The sequence below is a fragment of the Tamandua tetradactyla genome, chromosome X, assembly GCF_023851605.1.
Source record: "Tamandua tetradactyla isolate mTamTet1 chromosome X, mTamTet1.pri, whole genome shotgun sequence".
In the NCBI taxonomy this organism is placed as follows: domain Eukaryota; kingdom Metazoa; phylum Chordata; class Mammalia; order Pilosa; family Myrmecophagidae; genus Tamandua; species Tamandua tetradactyla.
The window spans coordinates 154,239,064-154,253,335 of NC_135353.1; positions in this window are offsets into that span (position 1 = coordinate 154,239,064).

Below are 14,272 nucleotides of genomic sequence, written 5' to 3' on the forward strand. Positions count from 1 at the left end.
AAACCTTCCCAAACACCCACACACAGAACCCCGAAGGAGTAAAACACATGGGGTTATTCTCAATAATGGGTCACCTCAGCAGAAGGTGATGGTTCCTTCCTATGGTGAAATGATGGATCTGACTGCTCTCCTCAGTTCTTCAGAAGCAAGAAGTTGTCAGGAACATCTAATTAAAAGAAAAACAAAACCAAAAATAAAATAAAGCATAAAAGAACCAGAGTAGTTAAATGGCAAAAATCCATTTGCAAAAAGGGCATAACAACAATAAAGAAAAAAAAAGATTGACAATAAACACTAAATTGATGCAAACTGGCATAATGAGGAGAAATGGAATAAAACCAAAGAAAATACAGAGTTTCAAGCAAATCAGATCTTCTTCCTTTGTAAGTTCTAAAACGATTTGTATTAAGAAAGAATGGAGTGGTATGTATAGGAAAGATCTCGCTACACGTTTAGATAAAGGGAAAGAAGAGAGACCATATCGTTGACCCCTCCTATGTGCCAGGGCTTAGGTTCAGTGTTTTACAGCTACTTTCTTTTACATGTAGTTTTTTATATGCTACAATATGGATGAAACTCGAAGATATCATTTTGAGTGAAACAAGCCACACGCAAATGTTGCATGATCTCTCTTATATGAAATAACTAGAATATGCAAGTTTAGAGACAGAAAATAGATTATAGGTTTCCAGAAGTGGGAGTCAGGGGGGAAAGGGGAGTCAGTGCTTAATGATTACAGAGTTTCTGCTGGGGGTGATGGAAAAATTTTGGTAATGGATTCTGGTAATGGTAGCATGATATTGTGAATATAATTAATTGGACTGAATTGTGTGCTTGAAAGTGGTTAAAATAGGAAATTATAAAAAAATTCCCTTTATTAAAAAATAAAACTCACTGGACCCCACCTCCAAGCTTGGGATTCAACAGGGCTGGGGCAGGTCCAAGCATTTGCATTTCTAAGGTAGTTGATGCTGGCACTGTTGTTCCAGGGACAACACCTTGAGAACCATCACCCGATAGAAAGACTATAGAAAATGATCCCAGCTCTTCTCCCTTTCTTTTTCAGTAATGAAACCTTGATTTTAATTCCAGGTGGAAATGCATCTGGCTAAAAGACTCTATTTCTTAGTGTCTCTTGCATCTTGCTATGCACTCCCCACCACTTGAGTATGGGCTGCACTTCCAAAGAGGGGAGCCAGCCACCATGTTGGGTGGCAGCCCAGTGGAGAGGCCCATATAAGTGAGCTTGGAAGCAGATTTTCTGGGGCCTGCCACCAGAGCTTTCCCAGGTTGAGTCTGTAGCCCTGAGTCACAAGCACTCAGCTAAGCTGCTCCTGGATCCTGACCCACAAAAACAATGAGATCATAAAATATTTGTTACTTCCAGGTGGTAAGTTTTGGGATACCTGGTTATGCAGCACTACAAACTAATACAAAGCTCCTTGCCCCTCCTTACCTTCTTCACTCTGCTGGCCTGGTACATGGCCAGAGCTACAGAAGCCACCCTCTATCATGTAGCTGATGGGTCGTGATGAGACAAGAAAGCCCACGTGGGGCTGCATACTGCCCGACTTCTTTCATATGAGGGAGAACTAAACTTCTCTCTTATGGAAGCTTAAAAAAAATCTGTACACCTGGCTCTCCTTTCATCAAGGCTATGCAATAACAATGTTATAAATTTTTAACAGACATTTAGCTCTCACAATGTGCCAGCCAGTGTCTCAATACTTCCCAAATATTAACACATGTATTCATCATCACAACTCTATTGTTATTTCTATTTTGCAGATGAGGAAGCTGGGGAGTGCAAAGAAGTTAAGCGACTTGCTGAAGGTCACACAGCTAGTAAATGGTGGAGCTGGGGCTCCACAACCAGGCAGCCAGACTGCAGAATCTGTGCTGCTAAGTGCCATGCCCTGCTAGACCTGCATCCATTAGACACTTCCCAAGTGCCAGACACCATGCTAAGTGCTTTACACATTTTACAGGTGAGGAAACTGAAGCTCAGAGAGGGTTAAGTGACTTCCTCATAAACCACGTGCTTAGAAGTGGCAAACTGAGATTCAAATCCAGGTTTCTTGGCTTCCAGTGCCAGTACTCTTCCTGCTGGGGAAATGACACTTCTATTCTGGGCCTCATTTGTTTTCCAGCATTCCCAGAGACCTTGTCATTTAGCCCAGGGCTCTTGCAAGTTCACCAGGCATTTGTATCCCCCTGCGGTTCATACTAAATGCAGATTCTGACTCAGCAGAGGGGTAGGGCTGGGGGCCTGAGAATCTGCATTTCTCACAAGCTCCCAGGTGACAGTGATGCTGCAGGTCCCGGGACCATGCTTTGCATAGTGAGGGCCCAGGCAGCAGGAGTCTCCTTAGCAAAGCTTGATCCTAAGCAGCTGTGTGCCCTGTTTCCTATTCCATAATACGGGATGGGAGGAGGAAGGGTTCCTAAGGCAGATGTTCAAGAAAGTCACTTCCAACTCTAACAGTCAACAATTTGGGGCAAAATGTACTTCTCTCCCACTTTCCACACCTTTGTAACTATCCAATGAAGCAACAAAGTGATCTGAATGTACCTTGAGCTTAATCAAATGCAACTAGCTTTATATTAGAGAGAGAAGATGGTTTTGTCCAACTCCCTCACTTTACGAGTGAGAAAAAGGAGATGTGCAGTGTGACCTGCCCAGGTCGCAGAACCAGGGGCTAAGGAGCCGTGACCAGCAGTTTCTCAGACTTCCTTCTCTGATGTCACTGTGTACCACCCGGGGGTGGGGGTGGGGGTCTGCTGCAATGCAGAGTCTGCTTCGAGTAGATCTGGGGTGGGGCCTGAGATTCTGCATTTCTAGCAAGATCGCAGGCAAAGCCCATGCTGCCACTCCGTGGTGCCCCACTTGGAGAAGCAAAACTCCAGAGTGCTTTTCTCCCGGCACAACTCTCCTCTCCCACCACCCACCCGCAGGGTACGAAACACAGCTCTGCTGGTGAAGGAAACCAAGACCAGGCTTTAGGGCCTCCACCGTCAGAAGAGGCAGGAAGACCACAAGGAGACAGAAAAGGCTGAACAGAGTGGCCCCAATTGAGGAGGGCCACCACAAGGGGCGGGTTTCAAGCTTGGCCTGAAGTTCACGGGAAGTGGTTAGAGACTCTGCAAGAGCTGCGAACGCAGCAAGAGCAAAATGTGTACACACAGGAGCGACTTCCTGCTCCGCTTCAGGGCTTTTCTGGTATTTCTCTGACGCAAGAGCCAACCCCACCCCTGGAGCTCATCCAGGCCCTTTGGGAACAAACCTGAGTGCAGCACCTGAGTGAGGGGACAGCCCCCAGGAGAGGGCCTCACCCAAGGCACGGGTCAGAATGAGTCTTCTGAACTCAATTCATCTCTACTAAGTGCCCACTCTGTGCCTAGCACTGCGCTACGTGCTCTGAGAGATTACAAATGGAGTATAAAAATATGGGTTCTCCAGAGAAACAGAACCAACCAACAACCAATATATATATATATGAGATTTATCTTGAGGAATCGCTTCACGCAATTTTGAGGTCTAATAGGCTTGTAGGGCCAGCCACACACTGGAAACTCAGAGAGGAGTAGATGTGTAGTGTTGCGGCAGAATTTCTTTTTCTAGAAACCTGAGTTCTTTGTTCTTAAGGGCTTCAACTGATTGAACAAGATCCACCCACGTTATGGAGGGCAATCTCCTTTTACTTAAAACCAACTGATTACACATGCTAATCACATCTACAAAACACCCTCACAGGGCCTGCTAGGTCAGTTTGACCAAACAACGGACATCATAACCCAGCCAAGTTGACATGTAAAATTAACCCCCACAGTCTCTCCCCTCAAGGAGTGTATCAAATAATTGGGGGAGCCAAAGGAAACAAGTTAAGAATTCAGGAGTTATTAGAGAATACTAAACTTTGCAGAAATGATGGGTAGAGAATCACAGAAGGGAAAAAAATGGGTATGAGTCTGAGGAAGTCAGAAATGACTTCATGACCTGAGAAGGGGTCAATTGCTAAGGTAGCCCCAATTTTTCACCCTCCCTACCCTCACTCTTGGTCATGCAATTTTGTAGTGCTCCTACCCCTTCTGATTCTGCACTCAGCCATGTGGTTTGCATTGGACATTGGGATAGTAGAAGATCTGACAAAGCAGAGGCCTGAAATGTTGCTAACACATTTCTACTTGATTTTTATACCTCTGCCATCACCATGAAAACATGCCTGGGACTAGTCCACTGGAGGCTGAGACAAGCAGGACAGAGTCAATTCATCCCAGTTGTCCCAGCCAGGAGCCTGCCAATCCCCGGATGTGTGAGTGAGCTCAGCCAAGATCAGCAGAACCATCTAGCCAACCACCCCAGAGGTGTGCACAACGAATGCTTATTGAAGTTTTGTGCTTGTTTTTATGTAGCATTATTATGAAAATAGGAAATTGATACACTAGACAAAGAAGATGGAGGAATGGAACATATGTACATCTCCTGCAGGGACTTCTTTAGAAACCAAACTTTGCGTGATAGTAAAAACTACTACTTAAAATAAAGCTCTCTTGGTTAAACACATTTGAGACACACTGAATAAATGAAGTTAACAGGTTTCTTTACATGAGGCTTCTGGGGCCTTTAGTGTGACATTGCATGTTATGAATCTCAAGGAGGAAGTATTCAGAATGCAACATATCCCGAAGATTTTGTGAAGTGTTTTTGTGGGACTAGGGATCCTCTGAACACATTTTAGGACATGCTGGTCTTAGCAAATCTCCTGCAATTCCAGTGCTAGAAGATAGGCTTCATGAGGGTGGGGATCTTGATTATTGCTATATCCCAGGGCCTAGACCAGGGTTTGCCATGTCATAAGCACACAATAAATATTTGTGGAAGGAAGAAAGAGAGGGAGGGAAGGAAGAAAAGAGGAAGGAAGGAAGGAAGGAAAAAAGACATGCCTATAAGGAAATGAGTTCCCTTTATTCTGTAAGTCAGGAGGAGCCCCGGGGCTCCCCTTTGTCTAAAAAGGGAGGCAGAAGTCCCAAGAAGCACAGTCTACAATTAGAGTAATATTAAATTTTTTCTTTAGTATGCCAATTACAGTACAAAGAAGTAGTTAATCAAAATTTGTTTATTGCCAACCCTTATGCATGGAACATAGAGAGCTTGTCGTATTTGTGGGTTCTCTTTTTTACCCTCTAAATTTTTGAGCAGATGCTGACAGCCTCCTTATGGTTATCATGCTTGCCAAAGTTGAAGGGATGTTTTGTATTTTTCTGAAAGCCACCTAGCATCGTCGGTGTCTGTTTTGATTTGCTAAAGCTGACGAAATGCAATATACCAGAAATGGGTTGGCTCTTACAATGGGGATTTATTAACTTGCAAGCTTACAGTTCTCGGACCATGAAAAAATGTCCAAAGCAAGGCCCCATCAGATGATATCTATTTTCCTCTGTCCCATGGGAAGGGACATGGCCAGCACCTGCTGCTCCTGCTCTCCTAGGTTTTTGTTGCTTCAGCTCCTGGCTTCTGTGGCTTCGTCCCTCAGCCTCTCTGTATGTCTTGTCTCTCAGCCTCTCTGGCTTTTTTAGCTTCTCTGGGTGTTTCTCTGTCTTTTCTGTGTGTATTTTATCCTCTTCTAAAGGACCTCAGTAAGAGGCTTAAGACCCACCTTGAATAAGGTAGATCACATCTCAACTGAAATAACCTAGCTGACAACAGGAATGGATCAAAAAACATGATCTTTTCTGGGGTACATAACAGCTTCAAACTACCACAGTGTCTTAAATGTTCTATGCTAAGTAGAAGAAAGAGCATATAGCAAGTGTGCCAGTTCCATACATGGGTAATCCTAACCAGTCCAAACTGACCAGGAGCACTAAACAAGCTGCATCTTATTTGCATTGACATTTAGTAAGAGATGAAAATTCAATCCTGCCCAAATCTAAACAAACCAAAAGAATTACAAAATTGAAACAATTATTGAGAAGTTTCCAGAACTCTAAGACATTTACTGTGTGTGTGTGTATGTGTGTGTGTGTGTGTGTGTGTGTGTGTGTGTGTGTGTCAGGGTGGAGGGCAGAGAAAGTTAGGATGGATGAGAAGAGATTTGGGTGTCTGGATATTCCAGAGTGTCTATTCCAGTCAAAGCGTAGGAGGATGAGGAAGAGGTGACATTTAGGTACATCCAGAACAGGGATGAGGTTAAGTAACAGATATGATCAGCATCCAACAAAAATAATCCGTATAGTATGTTGGTGTTGGAAGTGAAGAAGCAACAAGGTATTTTGTAAATACAGTGACACTATATTTAAAGAATCATCAGAAATCCGAAGTGGCCACTCAAATATTTCAGTCTTACCTGACTGCATTTTATGAGTGAGTTTAAATGCCAGAGTGTATTCAAGGAGGGCCTAGGATAACACCTCATGAATGAGGAGAGTCTACTATATAAGCAACATTTTCCTAACATCCATGATCCCTATTTCAGTTCTCTGTTTCTGCATAAAAAGCTACTACAAAATTTGGTGTGTTAAAACAACAAGTATTTATTTGCTCACAGTTCTGCAATGGGGCCTGGACGTGGTGGCTGCATTCACCAGACCGGTTGGTTGGGGGCATGGCTCAGCTGCACACCAGGATGCTTGGGCCTCCCTCTTTCTCTCCATGTCATCTCAAGGCCTCTCTCTGCACACACCCTTTCCACATGTTCTCTTCATCAGCATATAAGGACTTCTCACATGGTGGGTCAGAGCACCCAAGAGCACAAATGCAGAAACTGTCAAGTCTTCAGAAGTCCTCGGCCTGAGCACATTCTATTGTTCAAAGTGATTCACAAGGCCAGTTCAGATTCAGGGGGAAGGAACTACAAAAAGACATGAATTCTGGGAAACATGGTTCGTGGGGACTACATATATAATCCACTACCACAACTCCTCTATGCTCTAGTCTTATGTGCTTTATGTGCTTTAGAAGGTTCTTCATGAAGTAAATCTAGATTTATCCCCATTTTATAGATGATGAAAGTGAAACTATTCCAAAGTCACCCAGTTAGATTTGAATTCAAAGGCAGTGCCCAATTCACTAACCACAATGCTAAAATACTAGCCTCAGAATATGCAATTAACTTCAATTCCTGGAAGTACATTCATTGGGTGTTTCCATTGGGTGTTCCCTGGTGGAAGAGCAAGATAAAGACACCCTTTCATCGCTCCCTTTAGCCTCCAACCCATTATCAGCATCCACTTCTCCAGGACTTTCAGTGACTGTGATTCTAGAGTTAATTCCCATCTGTTTTTCTCCAGGAACAAAATTAACAGCACTCACAGTCTCACACAAAATAGCACCAATTTCATGGATAAAGTCTGGGCTTCAAACACACTTACACCTGGGCTCCCCTTGTCCCAAATCCCCCAACCCTCCAAGGCCCAAAGCGGAGGTTTTCAATCTTCCTGGAAGGCGCTACTACGCTGCCTGGTCTGAATCAGTTTTCAGCCCAGGGAGTAGCATCAAGGGCATCCTGAGGCTGTAGGGACTCTAGACCCATTAAGCTGAGGCTGATAAGCCTAGACTGGGAGTATCAGAAGGAAGACAGGTCACCTCAGGGTGTAAAGTCAGAAACCCAGGAGTAGGAGTCCCAAGAAGGCTGCCAGGGAAAGTTTGTTTTTGATGAACATCCCCCAAAACTTACCCAGATGCTTAATCTAGCCACAAATAATTGTTACAAAATATTAACTTAAAACTTTGACTTTGACAGCTTTTTGTAGCAGTCTGGTGTCAAGCCAGTCCACTGAATGTTCAGTTTCACTTCCTGTTTCCCTGCACTGGGCACTGAGATGGTTTGAGTTGAGAGAACAGAGTGAGCGAGAGCAGAGAGGGCCTACTTGAGTTGCTCTTGGGCCTACCTTTCCTCACATTTCAAGTTCTCCCTTCTTTTAGTAACCTCCCCTGTACCCTAGGAGTATCTGTCCTCCTTTTGACACCCCCTGTCGTAGTTATTCAGGTGTCAACTTGGCCAGGTGATGATGCCCCATTGTTCCGTTTCTGTGGACTTAAATCAACAATATGTGAAATTCATCTACGGCTGGTTAAATGTGCAGTGGACTAAGGGGAATGCCTTCCTCAATGAGTGAAGTTTAATTTAATTAGCTGGAGGCTTGAAAAAGAGAGGTCAGAAGAGAGCTCACCAGCTCAGCATACCTCATCTCAGCACTCGCAGCTCAGCCCAGACATTTGGAGATGCAGAAAGGAATCGCCTTGCGGAAAGCTGTTGGAACCCAGAAGCCAGGAGAGAAGGTCAGCAGACATTGCCATGTGCCTTTCCATGTGACAGAGAACCTCAGATGAAAGCTAGCTGCCTTTCCTCTGAAGAAACATGAATTTTAAAATAAATCCCCTTATTAAAAGCTGAGCCATCTCTGGTGTGTTACATTCTGGCAGCTTTAGCAAACTAAAACACCCCCACACTCAGGCTTTTTACCCACAGGCTATGGCCCAGATTCCTCATAGCCTAAGACCTCCTTGATGCTACAACTGAGGCTGAAACCCAAGGTGAGTGGGGCAGCATAGGAGCCCATTTGATGAGCACACAGGAGCCTCAACCCTGGGCCCTGGAGGGTGGTAAATGATGGACAATGGAACCCCAAATGTTGGTATGTTTGAGCCTGGCCTTAGCTTTAAATGGGTACCATTTTAAGTGTGTGTGTGAAACAATTCAAAGATCAGAGGAAACCGTCAGCTTTAATTCTCCAAGATCTATAATCTGCAGCACAGCAAGGAGAAAAAAAGCACAAAAATTGATTCAACTCTGTAAAAGAAATACTAGTTACATCATTTAAGTGATCTGTTAACAATTTAAACCAAATCACCACTCAACACAATAGCAATCATGTATATATCATTAAAATGTGTACTGTTGATATGATTTCAAGTTACATTTGATTATGACAGTAATCCATGAGACTTACTCTATGAGCAAAATATAAAATCAATTGTCTCATTTTAGAATTACATGAATTTTCAGTCTTTGTAATTCATAGCTCATAAAATATGGTCACAGTTTAAACAATTAAAGAAAATGTTGACTATTACTCAAATCACATATTGCTTTTTCTCCATTTACTTATCAAAAATTCTATGATTTTCTATATAAATGAGTCAATGATCCAAGACTGTGGCACCAAGAAATGTCTGTTCTTTCATTCAGACACAATTTTAATATATAGTGTTTCTCCCCAGTTATGTTTAAGTATATCTAATATTTTGTACTTCCTAGGGCCAGGACCATAAAAGGAAAATGTGATTGTCACAGTCAGTGCTCTCCAGAGAAACAGAACTAATAGGATGTATGTGTGTGTGTGTGTGTGTGTGTGTGTGTGTGTGTGTGTGTGTGTGTGTGTGTGTGTGTGTGTGTGCAAAGAGATTTATTTTGAGGAATTGACTCACATGATTGTAGGTGCTAAGTTCAAAATTCACAGGGCAGACTGGCAGCCTGGAAACTCAAGCAAGAGTTGATCTTGTAGTCTTGAGGCAAGATTTCTTCTCCAGAAAGCCTCAGTTTTTGTTCAAAGGCCTTCAACTGATTGGGTGAGGTCCACCCATGTTATCAAAGATCATCTCCTTTATTTAAAGTCACCTTCACAGCAACAACTAGATTAGCGTTTAACCAGGCAACTAGGTACCATAGACTAGCCAAGCTAACACATGAAATTAATTATTTGAGTGGTAAAACTTTCTACCTGTGCTTTTCATCTATACATAATTTTTAAATTTACCTGGGTTTTATTGCTGGACATTGTGGAAGCAATATATGGGAGCAAGTGAAAAGGTGTTAGGGTACCCAGTGCCACAAGGATGGTTTTATTTTCAGTTCTTTTGGGCAAGGGCTATATGTTAACAAGATGCCAAGAGCCAAAAGATGCTAAGATTTCTGAGTGAGGACACTTAGACAAACAGACAAGCATCTCCAAACTGGGACAAAGATTGAATTGGCATACTCACCTCTCCTTTTGCTTCCAGTAAGGCACAGGGGCAAACTAACCTAAGCAAATTGGTGATTTACATGTTTTAGGATTTGTTGGGTGGATAGGGGTAGCCCAGGTCTCCTCCCCAAAAACCTCACTATCAGAAAGTATATTATAATTAAAGCAAATTCTAGACCAGATTTTGCCACTCATACAAACATTCATAGCAAGGAAACACCCACATGGTCATACAATCTGTCCTGGAAGTTCAATGAAGTCCCCACTCTGTGACCCTTAAGTTGCTCCTACTGCACCTTGCATGAAGGTTCACAGATGATAGATGTGCAATATTTGAACTGTTGAATTTGCCAAAACTTTTAGTCAAAATCAGGCAATCAAGTCTTTCAATAAGTGGCTAAACAAGGAACCAGTTTGGAATTGTAAGCCTAGAATGTCATTCTAAACTGTGGGCCTCTCCAGATCCTAATATCACTACGATAAAACAGTAGGACTTCCTAGACAACATTTCTAGCTAATGCACACTTCTTGGATACCACTCATTTCACCAATGAGAAGTCATTTCTAATATCTGTTTGACTAATTATCAAAGTCTGTGGTACTGATCTGAGTTAAAGATATTTGAAGGCTTCTAGTTGGTTTCTGATTACAGTTTTTCAAAAGCTAATCTTCTCTGTAATGAATATCCTCAATTAGAGTCCTTCAAATGGTAACAAAGTGCCCCTAGGGTATAGATTAAAATTAACATGCATAAATATACATCATACTATCTGTACTGAAATATTTGAAAGTAGATTACACCTGCACACCAATAGATGCTATGAGATGTATTATTATGGCAGTGACTGTAATAGATGGATTTCAAGATTGTTGTTTGTTTTACATACATAAGCTTTTGTCAAAATGAATGTCTTAAAACATCAACATTTGCTGCTGTCTTGACACTGTGATTGACCATGACGCCAATAGTCTCTAGCGTTCTGTCCCTCTATCATACTGTAGTCCCAGGAAGAGTCCACTGTTAAGGCCGGTGTTAAGGTAGGAATAGTAAGAGGAAGTCCACAAGCAACCCACTGTATTAGAAAAGAGGACTAGAGTGGGGATTTGATGAGAGATGAGACCAGAGAAGGTAGCAGGGGCCAAGACAAAGGCCAGGCTTCTAGGAGGAGGCAAGTGAGGCACTTGGGAAGTAAAATTTAAGGTGATACTCATTCTCAGTTATGGACCCTGCATTTGTACAATGTTGTAAGTGAGTGTCTCCTTAAGTTTCGCACACTAGGCAAACTTGCTTGATTCAGCCTGGCTCCAGTCCTGCACAAAGGGCAGTTGTTTTCACAGTAAAGAGTTTAAATTATCTCCTAAAGGCTGTGGGGAAGCTTTGAAGGAACCTAGACAAAGGATTCAGGTTTTAGAAAGATAATTCTCTCAGTGGGGTAGAGAATTGATGGAAACGAAGTAAGACTGAAGGCAGGCAGATTAATTCAGACAAGAAATTATAAGGTCCTTATCTAAGGCAGTGGTCTTGGGGCTGGAGATTAATCAATAACTAAAGAGCTATTAAATAGATACAACTAAAAGTAAGGTGGCTATGAAGGTCAGGAATGGTCAAAGATGACTGGTTTCCTCGCTAGGGCAATTTGATAAAATGGTGATGCCTTTCACCAAGAAGGGATACAAGAAGAAGAGAGACATGAGGGGAAGACAATACATTCCATTTTAGACACCCAGTTTGAGGTATATGTTTTATATCAAAGTATCTACATCCAATTGGTAGTTGGCTTTAAGAGTATGGAGCTCAGAGGGAAAGTCTGGGCTAGAAGGATAGATGTATGACTCATCCATGGAAAGATGATTTTTGAAGCCAAACGAGAAAATAAAATCACCAAGAATGTACAGAGAGAGAAAATAGGATGACCAGAGATAAAACTGTGGGGGCACACCAATATCTAAAGTACTGGATCTCAACCAGGGGCAATTGGCCATGGTTGGAGACATTTGTGGTTGTCACAACTAAGGGGTCAGGGTGTGCTACTGGCATCTAGTGAGTAGAGGCCAGGGTTGCTGCTAAACATCCCACAGTGCACAGGGCAGCTCCCCACAACAAAGAAGTCTCTCACCCCAAACATCAATAATACCAAGAATGACTGTAGTGGTTAAGTTCAAGCATCAACTTGACCAGATGAGGGTGCCCAGTTGTTCCGTTGCTGTGAACTTAAATCATCAGCATGTGAATTTCATCTATGGCTAATTACATCTGTGGTGGGCTAAGGGGAGTAGCTTCCACAACGAGTGAAGTTTGGGAGAAGTCAGAAGAGAGGAGCTCAAAAGCAGCTCAAACCAAATGTTTGGAGATACGGAAAGGAATTGCCCTGAGGAAAGCCATTGGAACAGAAGCCAGGAGAAGGCCAGTAGACATCGCTGTGTGCCTTCCCATGTGATAGAGAAACTCAGATAAAAACTAGTTGCCTTTCCTCAGAATAACTGTAAATTTGTAACTAAATGCCCTTATCAAAAGCTGATCCATGGGAAATGATCATGATGATGAATATGCAACTATGTGATGATATCGTGAATTGCTGAGTGTATGTGTAGAGCGGAATGGGCATGTGTTGGGAATGTTTGTGTTTCTTTCTTGTAATTTTTTTAATTAATAAAAAATTTTTTTAATGCAAAAAGAAAAAAGCTGATCCATCTCTGGTGTGTAGCATTCTTTAGCAAACTAAAGCAATGTTATGCCCTGGTTTAAGTACAGTATAAGAGACATTCTCACATGCCTTATTAAAGCCATATCCAAAATATGTAGCCCTGATTAACAGCAACAAAAAATCATTACTATTTCAAAGAAAGAAACAAGATATCTCTTCCTAGAGAGCACTCCTTATCCCTCTCTCCTCATATTTCCTCAAAGATTGGGACTTTCACTCCTCTCTCCCTTTTAATCTCTTATTCCTCTCCAAGAGATGGGGGGAGGCTAATCTGAGTGATAGTAGCCTAATCTTGTCATATTTACCATTGGGCAGGCACCATGCCTCTAATGCAAGAACATAGCTCCCCAGCCTGCCTCATGGATTGGATAGAAGGGCCAGAGCTCTCCTCTGCTCTCAGCTCCCATGAAGTAAGCCCAATCAACAGGGCCTCCCATTAGTCTCTGGCTCTGATCTGCTGTGACTCAGGTGCATGCTCCTCCAGCTCCTTGCCCTCCTTTTCACCTCCTTTCTCCATGCAGACGGAATACCAAGCTGAGTATCCCCACAGTGAGATAGTTGCCATTGTCTATTCCTCTCTGCCCAGGCTGTGACTAGGTAGGAGGCATGCCTCTGGTCACCACATCTGCTCTGCGAGCACAGTCATATCCCCACATGTATACCCAAATGTTTACCTCAAAGTATATACATTTGGGGTAGAAGATAAGAATTCTCAGGTCTAAGCCACATTAGCCACAAAATTCATCTTGCTTTTGGAGATTGTTGATACTTTGGACCAGACTATCTTGACTTTAAGTTCCCTCTAAAACAAAGCCCAGAACAAGGCTTAAGTGCTAATATTTTATTGGGAGGTACAATCCCAGGACAAGAGAGTGGGGGGAAGGGGAAATGAGGCAGGAAAGGATGGAGAGCAAAATGTAAAGGTGATGCTTTCCAAAGCTGGCACTGCTTCTCTAAGAGACACAACCAGTCATTTAGCTATGCAAGATATTTCCAGGCACCCTTACACAAAGAAATTGGACCTTGGAACAGTCCATGGAAGGGAGAAATGGACAGGGAATTTATCTGCTGGCTCACCTTTTTCTCCTTTTTCCCATGAAGTGAACTTCAACCCATGGGGAGTTAACTCACCTATACTTCCCTGTTGCATCACCTATGCTCTCTGACAGTCACTGGAAAAAAACAGATCTCCCACAATGAGGTTGAATTTGAGTTGGGAAATGGTGAGAGGAGCCAAAGAGTCTGGGCCTTGGTCTCAAGAAATGGGTCCACTTGGGCCCACACAGAGATGATTGTCATAGCAACACAAGTGGCAGAAGGTCCAGGAGACAGGTGAGGCTGAGAGAATGTGAAGAGGAGCATAAGATGGGCCTGAAATATCATGAGCTCGTATACTCCAATGACTAAGCCCAGAGGAGAGGGAAAGCAACAGCTCAGGCCCTAAAACCTTAGCACTTCTGACACAAATTTTTAGAAAACTCAAATGGATTCTACCATTAAAGACAAAACATCTGAAGTAGACATTACTAGTTACCTACTCCCCATTCCATTCTGCCCTTCTTTTTTGTAATTAAACTCTAATTACCAGGTGAGCTCATGGC